General features: G+C 41.5%; 1 protein-coding gene and 1 long non-coding RNA gene across 2 annotated transcripts in view; one reads left to right on the forward strand and one right to left on the reverse strand.

The window, feature by feature from the left end:
• Positions 1-9,477, reverse strand: part of LOC112237777 (NLR family CARD domain-containing protein 3) — a 28,802-nt gene extending 19,325 nt beyond the window's left edge. Inside the window, exon 1 of the mRNA XM_042313798.1 lies at positions 9,207-9,477. The gene's annotated coding sequence lies outside the window, so the exon portion shown is untranslated. The remainder of the gene's footprint in view (positions 1-9,206) is intronic.
• LOC121843923 lies at positions 902-6,628 on the forward strand. The gene is made up of 2 exons (XR_006081801.1): positions 902-1,651; positions 5,240-6,628. It is a non-coding gene; the product is annotated as an uncharacterized LOC121843923 (long non-coding RNA).
• Positions 9,478-16,926: the final 7,449 nt, after the last annotated feature.

Raw genomic sequence — 16,926 nt, forward strand, 5'->3', positions numbered from 1 at the left:
TGTTGTGTGGTTTTTCATTGGGTACAGGGGAGGGTAGTGCATTTTATCCCTAGTTTACATTTGCTCTTTTGCAGGTTTTAATATAAAATGTATTCCACCCTATCCACATTTCCATATCTGCTTGCATACGCCTCCCCTGTATGTGACTCGCTCTGTCTGGAAAAATCAGTTGGAAGTTGTGTCATATATGTATATATATGTAAACATTCATACACATAGCTCATATATTATACAGCGCCAAGCCAAACCGCCTGACTCAAGTCATCTTACCTACCCCTGTTAAAACAGGAACTAGCTCACACAGCCAGCAATAAAACTACCCCCCTAACACTATCCCCTCAGCTTTGTTGTCTCCCGACCCCAGGAAACAAAGATATTCCATCGCAAGAACACGTACACCCAGCCATAAAACTGACCCCCTCTGCTCTCCTGTGTCAGATTTCCTGATACACAAATGTCTCCTTGTATAAACACACATCTCACCCCCTCTACTGGTCAGGGAGCTCAGAGAACAAGACTCTGCTATGCACCAATGGGGCCCGCTCTGGCTAGAGCAAGGCCCGTCTCCAACCCTTTGTGAACAGTCAGAAGACCAAAACGACAAGACTCCACCTACTTTATTCTATGTATAAAAATGAATGTAACCTTTGTATAAGGCCTCTTTTTCACCTGACTCCTTGCCGAGTTATATGAACTAGATCCGTGCACGTAAAACTGCGGGACAAGATATCTTTGACTCATTAAAACTGTCTTTTGTTACAACTGAAATCCACTCTGTCCAGCGTCCGTGATTTGGTCTCAACTCTCCAATATATAAACACCAATCAGAACAGTTGCAATTTGCATATATACACATTGTCTTTTTGAACATTTAGATTTTTGCAACCCTCTCCTATTCCGAAATAATAAATGAATTACAAACTAGCTAGCTAGCTATATATTGTAATGAAATAGGCAGGGAGCAGGTCTCGAACCCTCGACCCAGCCGAAGTCCAGCGCGCTATCGACTGTGCCGCAAAAGCATGCTCAAGCGGCAGAGTGGATATCCGCGCTTATAAACCCAGGGTTGTTACAATATATTTGAATCAATCTACAACAGGCTATTCAATCGAATGATTTTCCTGTTTGCCCAAATGTGTAAAAGTTACTGTATCATCCGCAGAAAAAAAAAGTGTTCCTCAGGGTACACTCGCTTTTCAAAACCCATCAACAAAGTGACTGTCAGTACTGACTACACATTAGCTTGTAGATAGTTATCTTAGCTTTCTACTGTATCGATGGATTCCAGGGAGAGTGAAATCGCTAGATGTTTAAATAGTAATGATGTTGAGCTGGTTCAGTCGATCAGTGGCGTCAATTTATTGGCTACTACTTTTTTACCTGAGCCGGAGCGCCGCCATCATCAGCGACTCAGACGAGCTCACCAAAGCGAGACCGAGCCCCGCCTTGGGAGGCAACCGATGAAGACCACCCGTCAATTACTGTGCTTCAGTCAGTCGAGGTGAAATATGTCAGTGATGCTGTGCAACAAATTGAAAATGCTTGCATGGTCAGGTGCACTTGCAAGTCCAACGAAGGGTAGCCCTGCTATTTGCTTTTTACCCCCAAGGAGATGAGACGTGACAAGATGAATTAACTCACCAATGGTACTGTAAGTGCTTGTCATTCAATTATTATTCCATTTTTGTTGGCTGTGTGTGTGTTTCTGTGTCTGTCTAACGTTATCTGTCAGTGTCTGTGTGATGAGGCACAAGTATACTGACTAGCTGGCTAGTTTATTAAAGCCAAGTGTGTGTGAGTGAGTGAGTGGCATTAGAGGGAGATAAGTGGAGGATGTGTAGCTAACTACTCTATGTGGCTAGTAACTTATGGGACCTGTGTGTGTGTGTGTAATTGATTGATAATGGAAGGCCGTTTGGATATTTGCGTGTCTAAAATACACGTCAAATAACACTATTTGACGCGTTAAATAAGCTTTTAATTTGATGCGTCAAATAACACAGTTCTATTATAGAATGTTGTGTGTGATGAATTTGCACGTGCAAGCCAAGCGCCACCACTACTATCAGTAGCATTGTCAAAGCTGTACAAAAAAGTCTGCAAACAAGCAAACACCGGCCACGAACGATTTGTTTACAATGCCGCGTTGGTAATAAAGCATTATTTGCTCGACGGCAACTTCAACTTCTGGGGTAGCTAGCTAGCTTTAGCTTGGTACCTTGCTAGTGTAACAGTATAACTTTAGACCGTCCCCTCGCCCATACCCGGGCGCGAACCAGGAACCCTCTGCACACATCAAAAGCAAGGGGAACCACTACTTCAAGGTCTCAGAGCAAGTGACGTCACCGATTGAACCACCATTTAGCGCGCACCACCGCTAACCGGCTAGCCGTTTCACATCCGTTACACTAGCACCAATACAACCAGACTGAAAATAATGACCATTATTTTCATTATTCTTAGCAATGATTTAGGAATCATTGTGAGCAAGTATTAGCTTGGTAAACACTTGTTGTTCGCCTATTGTAATTGAACTTCAGTTCATGGAAATACATATCTAGCCAGCTACTTAACCCTGTTGCCCAAAGCTAACGTTATAAGCAGCCAGCTAGCTTCTTCTGGCAAATGAGGCAGTGTTGCTAACTCCTCAGTAAGGAAAGTAGCTACTGGCTGTCCTAAAAGTCGCCAGAAGTCGCTAAATGACATAATCACCTAATCTGTATAAATCGGCCATGTGCATGTAATTGTGATGGACGCTGTAGGAGAGGCGAATAACGTCGTGGGAGAGACAAAAAGTGAGTAAACACACCCTTAATATGTTTAGAACCACAAATTAACTTTCTTCTGTCGATTCTTGCTTTTTTTATATCACAATTCCAACCCTCCTCCTTTATCCGGGCTTGGGACAGGCAAAAGTGACCCAAAACAGACACTATGGTGGAGTTACTTACTTTAAAACATTTTTATTATTATTATTATTTTCTATTTTAGTTTTCTTAATTTGGTTTGGGTTTTAGCCTTATGGTCCACTTAGGAGCCTAAAAGTCATAGTAAAACAAACATTTTTAACCATAGCATTTTTTGGTTGTTGTATACCATCTACATTAACAATCTAAATGAACCAAAAATAGACAATAGAAAAAAAACTGTCAATGGCAATGTGAGAAAATGATGGTAACTAGTCCCTAATTCAGGTTTTTAATGTAAGCCAGTGCGGGATCAGCCAGCGGCGGCTTCCCGCATGCGCGATTCATTTGCAGTCTGGACGCGGATGGGTGAACATCTCCTGCTCTGACTACAGCTGGGAGGGACTGCTGTGCGAGGACTGGGCCGCCTGTGAGTGCTTGGGGACTGGGGTGGGGCCCACGGCAGCACCCGCTGCTCGTTGAGAAGAGTAAGAACGATACGTGCTTTCACGCCAGAGTCTCCAAAAGTCTCCAATAATACCAGAAAAAGTCGCCAGATTTGTCACTAGTCGCTTTTTAAAAAATGTGTCGCTAGAGGGGTTTGAATACTCGCTAAATATAGCGACTAAGTCGCTAAGTTGGCAACACTGGGCTCGACTGACCGGGTCGTGTTGTGAAGCTAGCCACAATAAGGATTAGGCACAATAGTGGAATTTGCCATTTGCCTTCAAAAGTAAAGTACCTATTTGAAAGTGATGCAGAAGGTTACAATTGGTGGAATCATGCCATATTTAGACTAGATCATGTTAAACAAGGTTGGAATGTGTAGCAATTAAATGGGGTGTCAAGTCTACTCAGTGACTCCCACAGAACACAACTGTGAAGAGTTTATGCAAATATTAGCGTTGTAGCTCTTATCACGGGACTGTGACTGTGTGAAATCACCTCCCCAGTCAGTCTATTGTGTGTATTGACATTCATATTGCACTGTACAGCTTTACCTAAGGATTGGGGATCAATTAATTGAGGTCAGTCTACTCAATACCCAATATATTTTTTCCCACCTCACAGTTATCAGACTCTAAAACATCCACGCAGTATTATTTTTCCTCTGGAATAGTGTTCAATACACACAGGTTGACAATAAATGTGGCTCAATTCACAGTTGTTTCAGAGTCCTGCATTAAGAGCTACGACACTAATGTTCTCTGGGTGTCACTGAGTAGACTGATACCCCATGTCATTGATCCACACTCCATAGGTAAGGCTGTACAGTGAAATAAGTATGACCCCAATGCAATTCTACGGTATAATAAATCCAGTGTGATTTCAACATTTTTGTCAAATTAAAAAATTGTCTTTTGTTGATTTTATATAACAACATTCCAACCTCGTTTATTATGATCTATTCAATTATGGCATAATTCTAATATTTGTATTAATTTGCAGCACTGTCAATGACATACTTTTATTTTGAAGGCTAACCGCTAAGTCCACTATTGTGGCTAATTCTTATTGTGGCTAATTTCACATAGATGGGTCCGACCATTAATCAAATAAGAACTGTTTCATAAATTAGGGTTATTTTAGATGATGACACCTAGTTATATAGTTAGCTAGCAAACTATAGCTATGTTTTTGGGGAAGAACATTGTTTGCATCCATGACCAGCACTTTTATGACCAGCACTGTAGGTGCGCAAGACAACTTTACCATCATCATAGCATACATAGACAAATCGTTGTGACCTATGAAATACGAGTGAGTGTAATCAATGTGTAATAACCATGTCAAAAATGTATGAACGCGTTAAATTAGTATGTAAAGTGCAGTCATATTCAGGTCCTGATTGGTCAACAGCCTTATTTGACATGTCAAATAGTGTTATTTGACATGTATCTTTTTTGACACGTAAAGACCCAAACAGCGTTCCGTAATTGATTGTGTGTACGTGGGCACGAGAGAGAGAAGTGGGGAATGTGTAGCCCATGAAACATTTGCGGTAACTTATGGGACCTGTGTGTGTGTGGTGGGTGCTTATCTTTGTCCTAAAGACAGGTTCCATAAATGCATGAAATGGCCATCTATAAAGTTATGTCAAACATGACCCATTTACAATACCAACAAAAGTGTGTGTGTACTTTTTGTGTGTGTTTGCGGTGTGTGTGTGTGTGGGGGGGGTTCATGCATGCATTTCAATAAGTGCAGGTTGTGTGTAGTATGTGTGTGTGTTATTGAAAGTGTGTTAATATTACTTAAATGTATTGGCTAGAATAGATTGACGATGACTGAATGTTAATATTTATATATTGTTATTTGTCTTATTTTTTCAGATGAAAAACATCTAGTGCTCATTGGACAGATCACTGGTTCCATGAACCTCTCCAAGGAAACTGTCATCTCAAAGGAGCAAACAAGCAGAAAGGAGACATCAGATGAGGTCATATTTCCTTGATTGCCAGCAGATCTGAAGACTCATAAGTTCTTTAGAGTAATACAACTTGATGTTTTCTGTTATTTTGGGGCTGCAACAGTATTACAAGTGCTTCCCAAACAGTTCGCGTTGCCCTTCTGCTATAGGACAACACCCATGACGTATTTATTCCAAACATCTGTCAGCACAAAGATTCAAGTCACTACCAGCCATCAGGATTTAAAACTGCTTTCAGAGGGCATAACCACCTCAAGCTTGCTTTCAAAATAAACAATTCGCAACAGAAACTGAACATCTGTTCAGGAAGTCATATCTAGGCTACTTCCCCATTTCACATTACAAAACATTTCCCAATTATTGAACTATGCAATGAAAATTGACTCAATCCTAGTATTCATATATCAAATCTCATTTTCACTTGGCTTTTGGAACAATTAACATGAAAAATACAGAAAAGTTGATTCGCCCCAGACAAATGACGCAGCCGGTGGTTGAAGTTGAATTGAACAGTATAAAAAAAAATCATAATGGAGAAAGACCCATTGAAATCACCTAGAATATATGTTGTCACGCACTACTCATAAAGCAAATTTAAAATTTGTATTATTTAAAAACATAAAATACTGTCTCATACAGTCATTATTATTTTTAATACCGTGATAATATTTTGGCCATATCGCCCAGCCCTACTTTTTACTAAGCTAACAGAACACACACTCCGCTGACACGCAACAGAAACAGAAAACACATCAAACCACATTTACATCTATTTACAGTTCAATCAAACCAAGGACTTGGAGCAGAGTCCAGTGCTTCATAGCATCTCAGTGAGCTGTCAATCATTTAACCTGGGAAATAAAGAAGGGAAATGGATCTAAGTCCTCATACAGCAGCTTAGACATATAGGGGTCGTATTCACTAGACACCAAAGAGAAGAACACGGAACAAAAACAAACCTGAACTTAGAAACTAGTTTTTGTTGCAAAACCGGTTTGCATCAATGAATATAACAGTGTCTGGATGTCTACAATGGCTTATTGTACACTATATCAGTGTGCTCATGAAACTGATTATTATTCCATTTCTGTTAGTCACATGTCTGTGGAACTTGTTCAGTTTGTCTCATTTGTTGAATCTTGTTACATTCATACAAATATTTACACATGTTAAGTTTGCTGAAAATAAATGCAGTTAACAGTGGGGGGACGTTTCTTTTTTTGCCGAGTTTATATTCCAAGCTTGTTAAAGCAACGGTAGGAGACATAAATAAACCATCAATCACAAGTGAGAATCTGATCCGCTCTGAAAATTGTCTTAAGATCTGAAAAAGATACTGTGGCTAGCACTGCTGGAGCAGTAGCAGTCTGTGATCTTAATTAACAATGTTGGTTGATGACAAAAGGTATTTTAATAGCCTTTTGGTTTTTATTGCTCTTTACAATATATTAAAATACTATTGTTCACTGATTTCAAAATAATAGATGGAGCTCTAAGTCCCCCAAAAATGTCACTACACCTCACCAGTGGAACAAGCCAATTTGCAGCTAGCAATGGAATGCATACCAATACATGTTTTGCAGTATAAAGGAATTAGCTACACATGTTCTGATTAAATAACAGTTAAATGAAATGGAAAATGTATGTCATTTTGTAGTGATTTAATAGTGAAGAGTTTGATTCCAAAAAAACACATACACACTCAAAAGTTTTAGAACACCTACTCATTCAAGGGTTTTTCTTTATTTTTACTATTTTCTACATCGTAGAATAATAGTGAAGACATCAAAACTATGAAATAACACATGGAATCATGTAGTAATGAAAAAGGTGTTAAATAAATAAAAATATATTTTATATTCTTCAAATAGCCACCCTTTGCCTTGATGACAGCTTTGCACACTCTTGGCATTCTCTCAACCAGCTTCACCTGGAAAGCTTTTCCAACAATCTCGAAGGAATTCCCACATACAGTGGGGAGAACAATTATTTGATACACTGCCAATTTTGCAGGTTTTCCTACTTACAAAGCATGTAGAGGTCTGTAATTGTTATCATAGGTACACTTCAACTGTGAGAGACAGAATCTAAAACAAAAATCCAGAAAATCACATTGTATGATTTTTAAGTAATTCTTTCAATGCTGGACTTTCAATGCTGGAGAAATGTTTTGGTACACTTCCCCAGATCTGTGACTCATGATAATCCTGTCTTAGCACTCTATGGAGAATTCCTTTGCTCTGTCAATGGTGGGACTTTATATAGACAGGTGTGCCTTTCCAAATCTTGTCTAATCAACTGAATTTACCACAGGTGGACTCAAATCAAGTTGTCGAAACATTTCAAAGATATTCAATGGAAACAGGCTGCACCTGTGCTCAATTTTGAGTCTCATAGCAAAGGGTCTGAATACTAATGTAAATAAGGCATGTGTTTTTTATTTTTAATACATTTGCAAACATTTTTTGCTTTGTCATTATGGGGTATTGTCAGTAGATTGATAAGGAAAAATGTGTATTTAATAATTTTTAGAATAAGGCTGTAACGTAACAAACTGTGTGAAAAGGGAAGGGATCTGAACACCTTCCGAATGCACTGTATGTGTGCAACACAGAGGATGAATAGGCAAGGCAAAAGATTTAACGGGGTAAAGTAGTAGGTACCGCTGGGTTTCACACTCAACAGTTGCCCGTGTGTATAACAAATGGTCCACTACCTGAAGGACATCCAGCCAACTTGACACAACTGTGGGAAGCACTGGAGTCAACATGGGCCAGCATGCCCGTCTAATGCTTTCAACACCTTGTAGGTCATGCCTGAGGGGGTGCAACTCAATAATATTAGGAAGGTTTTCCTAATGATTTGTGCAGTCAGAGTATATCCACCTCGCTCTCAGAAAAATAAGAATCAGGCTACTAATAGTTTTTACACAGTCAAACGTAACAAGTAACTAAACAATTTAAAAGAACTGTATAACTGATACATTTGACATATACAAGTAATTTAGCAAATTCTCTTACCCAGATTAATTTATAGTTACTACTTTCATTTTAGCTAGGTGAGACAACCACATCACTCAAATATACAGGAAATAAAGATTCCATTTCATGTAAACAATGGATATATAGAGTTTTGCTAGAAATAAAATGAAATCGGAGAGCAGTAATATTTTACACACACACTTAGGTATCCACAAGCAATCATTTCTAATTTAAAAAAACCCCACGTTTTCTAAATTTACAATTGTTGGTGTTATCTTTTATATTGATGATGAACTAATAGCCATTATGAATTTATGTTATCATTGAAATGAGAATCAAACTGTTGAGCGACTAAACACATTTCAAACAATAAAATAATTATTGAAAGGTCCAAAATCAATCAAATGTATTTATAAAGCCCTTCTTATATCAGCTGATGTTACAAAGTGCTGTACAGAAACCCAGCCTAAAACTACAAACAGCAAGCAAATGCAGGTGTATGTAGAAGCACGTTGGCTACGAAAAACTCTAGAAAGGCCAGAACCTAGGAAGAAACCTAGAGAGGAACCAGGCTATGAGTGGTGGCCAGTCCTCTTCTGGCTGTGCTGGGTGGAGATTATAACAGAACATGGCCAAGATGGTCAAATGTTCATAGATGACCAGCAGGGTCAAATAATAATAATCAAATCATCACACAAAATTATTTTCCACAAAATGAATCATAATTTATACCCATATAAATAAAACACATTTCCTTCAGGTCATTTTGACCAGGCATATGAATTCTTGGGGCGCCATGTTTACTATGCATCATTGGATTAATAAAATACAAATATGTTATTGGAATTACTCTACAGTTTGCAAAACGTAAATAGATTTCCTACTTACCACACAAAGTGACCTCATCGTTTGTGCTGCTGGCAGAATAGTTTGTTTATGGACATGATGCAGTTCGTTTTGTTAGGTACTTCCCTAAAACTACTTCCTACTTCCCTCGGATCATAGGAACATTTGCTTACCCCATATAAACATGCCTATTTGGTCTACGACATGCAAATACACCCGGGATTGTGTGTGGATTCCGAATATCATATCCGACGTGTTTTCCTAAAGGGAGCAATTCATTATTTTTTATTTGAAGGCAAGTCAGTTATGAACAAATTATTATTTACAATGACGGCCTACCTAAAAGCCTCCTGCGGGGACTGGGATTAAAAATAGGACAAAACACATCACGACAAGAGAGACAACACTACATAAAGAGAGACCTAAGACAACAATATTGCATGTCGCAACACAACATGGCAGAGGCACAACATGGTAACAGCACAAAACAGGGTACAAATATTATATGGCACAGCCAACAGCACAAAGGGTTAGAATGTAGAGAGATACGTAATGGAATATGTTTAAGGCCTGGTTTATACGACATTTTACTAACCAGTTGTATTTCCTTAGAGTCAACTAGGCTAGTTTATAGCAGTTTTGTACTTCAGGCATGGGTTATATGTCCTGTAAACACATGGAATAACAGTATGCTAGGCCTAGCCTATTTTGTTACTGGTTAAAGTTATTTTATACCATTCGGGAAAGTTGCCTACCTCTGACAGACGCGTCTCCCAGAGGCTGTTTTTTGGAAGGTGAGTTCCTTTGTGTACACTTCCACCTGGCGTCCCTTACTTGTTATGTTTTTATGTAGGTGCTTTTCCGCGAAAACCCGCGCAAACCGTTGTTATTGACTACTGGTTGTTTGTCGACGATCATTTTGGCGACCATCCAATCGTGTGCAACTGCAGCCCGCAATTCGGGGCGTTCCTGCCTGCCCCTCCCTCCCTCCCTCCCTCCCTCCCTCGAGCACATAATGTTTGTAACACTTTTGAATGTGTTACAAAGAGGAAATAAAAGTATTATCACATCTGACACCGGTAACGTTAGTGTCCTTCGCGACCGCCTGTCCTCACCGTCGTTAACAGAACTACGGGAAAACAGTGTCCGACAAGGCAAGGGCGAAGGACACTGTCTGCTGGTCAACCCAGCCTCCCGTTTGCACAGCAGGCGGGGGGCAGGGACGATACCGTGTCTAGTGTTAGGGTTGCGTAAATTCGAATCTGGTATCAGGATAAATATAACAATGAGTCACCGATTGTATACTATGTATTTTTAATTAGCTAAGTAATAAATGGCAAATGCAACTTTCGTATATACGGGCTCACTGTAATACCACGCAGGGCAGAACAGAGAACTGACAAGATGTATGTAAAACAGTGTTCTTATACTGTGATAGACATTGTTCCAACCCGTCTGTTGGCCTATCACAGTAGACGCTGGGCGTGGTTTAAACTTGCTCAGCCTATAGCAGGTGCTCAGATGGGTCCCCGCCTCTTGGAGTCCTCCCTCCGTCGATGTGTAGATTCCTACTGTTCTGGTATCCCAGCCTAGTTATAACAGTTGCTCAGTTCCTGCTATTGTGTTGTTCAGTATTTTTCCATCTCAGTTAAACCTCGTGATGACTACCCCTCCCTATCACAACTTTGTAAGATACAGCAAGTCACACCATGTGCTCAATATTGTTACATACAAACACAAGGACAAAGCATCTGCTGGGCTGTTATCTACAGTTTTGCAACATGCAGGTCACACCATCTCACTCAGTTCTTGTCACACACACAAACAGACAAGTAGCAAGCAGTTGTTTAATCTCATAATGATGCTCCAGTGCACAAATGCAGATACCTCACACAACCAACATCAGATAATATTTAATCATATATATGGTAATGGCTATAATGTAAAATACAGAATCCCACACTAGCCACACGGTGTAGCCCCTGCCTCCCATGTACCAGACAAGCACACGGTGTGAGTGTGTCCCAATCCAAAGGAAGCTGCCTGGTGCCTCCAAAAGACACCTACCTAGCTACCTTATTAGTTGGTACTGTAGCACTTTTCCGGTAGTTAACTGCCACTTTGGAACGGGATTCGGAGGCGGCATCACGTGACAACGCATTCGAATTCCGTCGAGCGCGAGACGTCGTAGCCACTGTAGCAGCGTGATCAACTAGTGCTAGCAATTCCGTGAACAACTATCTCAAAGTTGAAATATATGACACGAATAACAAGTAACAGAATCAATCTCCTGTGTACCTGTTAATTTATTAAGTTGACAGAATGATTATCCAGAATGGCCCTCCTCGCATATTGCTTGTTCTGCAGCTCCACTGTTGTGGACAGACAAGCCTGCATGCATGATACAATTGTTTGAAATTACTAAACTATTTTACTGACTGTTTAAGAGTGTTTCAAAGCTAATAGTGGTGTTTCACTGTGAAGCGAATATTGCATTTGAGATGCGATGTTTTTTTCTATGAGTAGGCTTACATTGTGATGAATTAATTAAACTATTGTAGCGACCCGCACAGACAGCTGTGTGTTATGTGTTAGGCTTTTAGTGGGTTGTGTTGTATTTACCAGTGTTCGCGGGGTCCGACATGCCAATCAACCTGCTATCTGCCAATCACGGGAATGCCTGGAATGTTCTGATACCGGGCATCCTGGTGGTTGGCATGGGGGGGAATGGAGCATTGGAAGTTAAGACCAGGTTTAGCCATTGTTCTCTCTCTTACGTCTGGACTTCACAAGAGAAGGTCACGATTGGCTTGTGGGTTATCTTTCATTTATTTGGCGTGGGCTACGGCCAAACAGTAGCCTGTGTAAAGTTGGGTTAATAAACCGTCAATTCGTAAACTCAACCCTCTGTCTGGACAATTGTTCCTTTATGATCTAGTCAGGTCATTACACTATCATACCCGTGCATATTATTAAATGACACTGCATGTTCAGGATAACATGTTTTTATATTCGTTGATAACTAATAATGAAAGGTGATATGATGTAATCTAACTAGATAAGAAGGCCTAGGCTACTTCATCCTTATGTAAGCTAAATGCATTTGATTCAAATACTGGCTTGTGATAAAGGATAACATATCCATTATAATTATATAAAAGCATATCAAACAGGATTATATATATAGTCAATGAAATGTGTATTTATTATGGATCCCCATTAGCTGCTGCCTTCTTCCTAGGGTCCCGCAAAATTAAGGCAGTTATACAATTTTAAAAACATTACAATACATTCATAACATATTTCACAACACACTGAGTGAACTCAGGCCCCTACTCCACATCTACAATCCATGTGTATGTGTGTGTATAGTGATTATGTTTGTGTTGCTTCACAGTCCCGCTGTTCCATATGGTGTATTTTTATGTTTTTTTAAAGGTAGTCAAGGCTCCATGTAGTACTGTGTGCCTCCCATAGTCTGTTGTGGACTTGGGGACTGTGAAGAGACCTCTGGTGGCATGTCTTGTGGGGTATGCATGGGTTTCTGAGCTGTGTGTTAGTTGTTTAAACAGACAACTCGGAGCTTTCATCAATACCTCTCACAAATACAAGTAGTGATGAAGTCAACTTCTCCACTTTGAGCCAGGAGAGATTGACATGCATATTATTAATGTTAGCCCTCTCTATACATCCAAGGGACAGCCATGCTGCCCTGTTCTGAGCCAATTGCAATTTTCCTAAGTCCCTCTTTGTGGCACCTGACCACACGACTGAACAGTAGTCAAGGTGCGACAAAACTAGAGCCTGTCGGACCTACCTTGTTGATAGTGCTGTTAAGAAGGTAGAGCAGTGCATTTATGGACAGACTTCTCCCCATCTTAACTACTGTTGTATCAATATGTTTTGACCATGATGGTTTACAATCCGGGGTTACTCCAAGCAGTTTAGTCATCTCAATTAGCTAAATTTCCACATTTTTCATTAAAATATGTAGTTGAGGTTTAGGGTTTAGTGAATGATTTGTGCCAAATACAATGCTTTTAGTTTTGGAAATATTTAGGACAAACTTTATTTCTTGCTACCCATTCCGAAACTAACTGCAGCTCTTTGTTAATTGTTGCAGTCATTTCAGTTGCTATAGTAGTCTACTATAGTCTACTTGAATTATGCACGAGAGGCTTCCATTAATGAACACCCTCTGTGTTCTGTTAGGCAGGTAACTCTTTATCCATATTATAGCATGAGGTTTAAAGCCATAACACATACTTTTTTCCAGCAGCAGACTATGATCGATAATGTCAAAAGCTGCACTGAAGTCTAATATGACAGCCCCCACAATCATTTTATCATACATTTCTCTAAGCCAGTCATCAGTAATTTGTGTAAGTGCTATGCTTGTTGAGTGTCCTTCCCTATAAGCGTGCTGAAGTTTGTTTACTGTGAAATAGCATTGTATCTGGTCAAACACAATTTTTTTACAAAGTTTACTAAGGGTTGGTAACAGGCTGATTGGTTGGCTATTTGATCCAGTAAAAGGGGCTTTTCTATTCTTGGGTAGCGGAATGACTTTACCTATGTTAGGTTCGTATGAAACTCAACGGACATTTATGAAAGCTTAACCAAGTTTATTCTTCCCAGAGAGTCAATACAGCTGTATTCAGACAACATATGTTTCCACCACAACAAGTATATATACTCCAATTTAGGAACTCCTCCGTCTCTCCAATCCTTACATCTATTATGGTTCGACAGGAAGAGGGTAATAAGGGTAATAAACCATAATTTCTCCCTTAAGGGGGATCTGACCTGACCTCAACCCCTCATTTGCTTAATCCACAGATGTCCATCCGCTTCCCCTATTGAAATCCTGTGACTTCTTCCCGTCCACCCAACACATTCCAAAGCCATCTGGCTCCTACAGATAACCATTAAACTTCTGATGTAAAAAACAGTCGCTTTCATTCCTTAGATACTATACTGCTGAGTAGTAAAACAATGTTCCAAGCTTAACCCAGAATCTAACAGCTTCCCTCCAGGCCTGAGGGCACAGACTTTCTAGTAGGCTTAAATTGAAGATGTGGCAATATCGTCCGCTATTATCCTCAGTAATTTTCCATCTAGCTTGTCAGATCCCGGTGGCTTGTCAGTTGATAGACAGCAATCATTTTTTCACCTTTTCCACACTGACTGCGGAATTCAAAAGTACAATTCTTGTCTTTCATAATTTGGTCAGATATACTTGGATGTGTATTGTCAGCGTTTGTTGCTGACTTGTCAAATCAAAGTTTATTTGTCACGTGTACCGAATACAACAGGTGTAGACCTTACAGTGAAATGCTTACAGGCTCTAACCAATAGTGCGGAGGGAAAAAAGTGTGTATGTAGGTAAGTAAAAGAAATAAAACAGTAAAAAGACATTTGGAAATAAGAGTAGCAAGGCTATATACAGACACCTGTTAGGCTTATTGAGGTAGTATGTACATGTGGGTATGGTTAAAGTACTATGCATATATGATGAACAGAGAGTAGCAGTAGCGTAAAAAGAGGGGTTGGCGGGTGGCGGGACACAATGCAGATAGCCCGGTTAGCCAATGTGTGGGAGCACTGGTTGGTCGGGCGAATTGAGGTAGTATGTACATGAATGTATAGTTAAAGTGACTATGCATATAAGATAAACCGAGAGTAGCAGCAGCGTAAAAGAGGGGTTGGGGGCACACAATGCAAATAGTCTAGGTAACCATTTGGTTACCTGTTCAGGAGTCTTATGGCTTGGGGGTAAAAACTGTTGAGAAGCCTTTTTGTCCTAGACTTGGCACTCCGGTACCGCTTGCCATGCGGTAGTAGAGAGAACAGTCTATGACTGGGGTGGCTGGAGTATTTCACAATTTTCAGAGCCTTCCTCTGACACAGGCTGGTGTAGAGGTCCTGGATGGCAGGCAGCTTGGCCCCAGTGATGTACTGGGCCGTACACACTACCCTCTGTAGTGCCTTGCGGTCGGAGGCCGAGTAGTTGCCATACCAGGCAGTGATGCAACCAGTCAGGATGCTCTCGATGGTGCATCTGTAGAACTTTGAGGATCTGAGGACCCATGCCAAATCTTTTCAGTCTCCTGAGGGGGAATAGGCTTTGTCTTCACGACTGTATTGGTGTGTTTGGACCATGATAGTTTGTTGGTGATGTGGACACCAAGGAACTTGACACTCTCAACCTGTTCCACTACAGCCCCGTCGGTGAGAATGGGGGCGTGCTCGGTCCTCCTTTTCTTGCAGTCCACAATCATCTCCTTTGTCTTGATCAAGTTGAGTAAGAGGTTGTTGTCCTGGCACCATACAGCCAGGTCTCGGCCCCTCAGGAAGTCCAGGATCCAGTTGCAGAGGGAGGTGTTTAGTCCCAGGGTACTTAGCTTAGTGATGAGCTTTGAGGGCACTATGGTGTTGAACGCTGAGCTGTAGTTAATGAATAGCATTCTCACATAGGTGTTCCTTTTGTCCAGGTGGGAAAGGGAAGTGTGGAGTGCAATAGAGATGGCATCATCTGTGGATCTGCAAATTGGAGTGGGTCTAGGGTTTCTGGGATAATGGTGTTGATGTGAGCCATGACCAGCCTTTCAAAGCGCTTCATGGCTATAGACGGGAGTGCTACGGGTCGGTAGTCATTTAGGCAGGTTGGATGGACTCCGTCCTTCCTGTAGAGTATCTTCTGTTTCCAGAAGGTGTCAAAGTTCTCTATAAAAGTGATTCCAGTAGAGTTACAGTAATATTTTAGCCAGATGTGTAATGCCAGTAGCCTGCTGAATCTTTCACGTCTTACCTCCAAACGAGTCAGGCAGGACTGTTTTCTTCTACCAGGACAATGCAATGGAGTGAAACGTGTCCAGGTGTCCACTTTAGTCCCTGAAAACAAATGGGAAGAAACTATTTGCTACATGTTTTTAGCTGGCTAGCAAGTTCACCAATTCATGTTTCAAATACTGTCCAGGTCTTCACAATTGTAATTTGATTCATTACTGAATCTACGGTTAGGCCTAGTTAGTTTAGTTGTTCAATTCTAAAACAGCTGATAAGCAGGTCGAGTAATGTTAGTGGCCCAGCCGGCCACACTGCAGGACCCCCCAGCCGGCCACACTGCAGGACCCCCCAGCCGGCCACACTGCAGGTCCCCCTGCAGGTCCCTCTGCCGGCCACACTGCAGGTCCCCCTGCAGGTCCCTCTGCCGGCCACACTGCAGGTCCCTCTGCCGGCCACACTACAGGTCCCCCTGCAGGTCCCTCTGCCGGCCACACTGCAGGACCCTCTGCAGGCCACACTGCAGGTCCCTCTGCCGGCCACACTGCAGGACCCTCTGCCGGCCACACTGCAGGACCCTCTGCCGGCCACACTGCAGGTCCCTCTGCCGGCCACACTGCAGGTCCCTCTGCCGGCCACACTGCAGGTCCCTCTGCCGGCCACACTGCAGGTCCCTCTGCCGGCCACACTGCAGGTCCCTCTGCCGGCCACACTGCAGGTCCCTCTGCCAGTTGGCCACACTGCAGGTCCCTCTGTAGGCCACACTGCAGGACCCTCTGCCGGCCACACATGCACAGAGTCTTTTGTTCATTGTTCTTTTCTTCTTCCTGATTAATTTACCCCAACCACCTCATACTTCATCCTTCCTTCACCCATCTCGGCCCCTTTTACCAACCTCCCAAATCAGTTCCCCACCATCACCTGACCCCAGCTTCTGCCTCCCACCATCACCAGACCCCAGCTTCTGTCTCCCACC

Source organism: Oncorhynchus tshawytscha, unplaced genomic scaffold (assembly GCF_018296145.1).
Source record: "Oncorhynchus tshawytscha isolate Ot180627B unplaced genomic scaffold, Otsh_v2.0 Un_contig_5651_pilon_pilon, whole genome shotgun sequence".
In the NCBI taxonomy this organism is placed as follows: domain Eukaryota; kingdom Metazoa; phylum Chordata; class Actinopteri; order Salmoniformes; family Salmonidae; genus Oncorhynchus; species Oncorhynchus tshawytscha.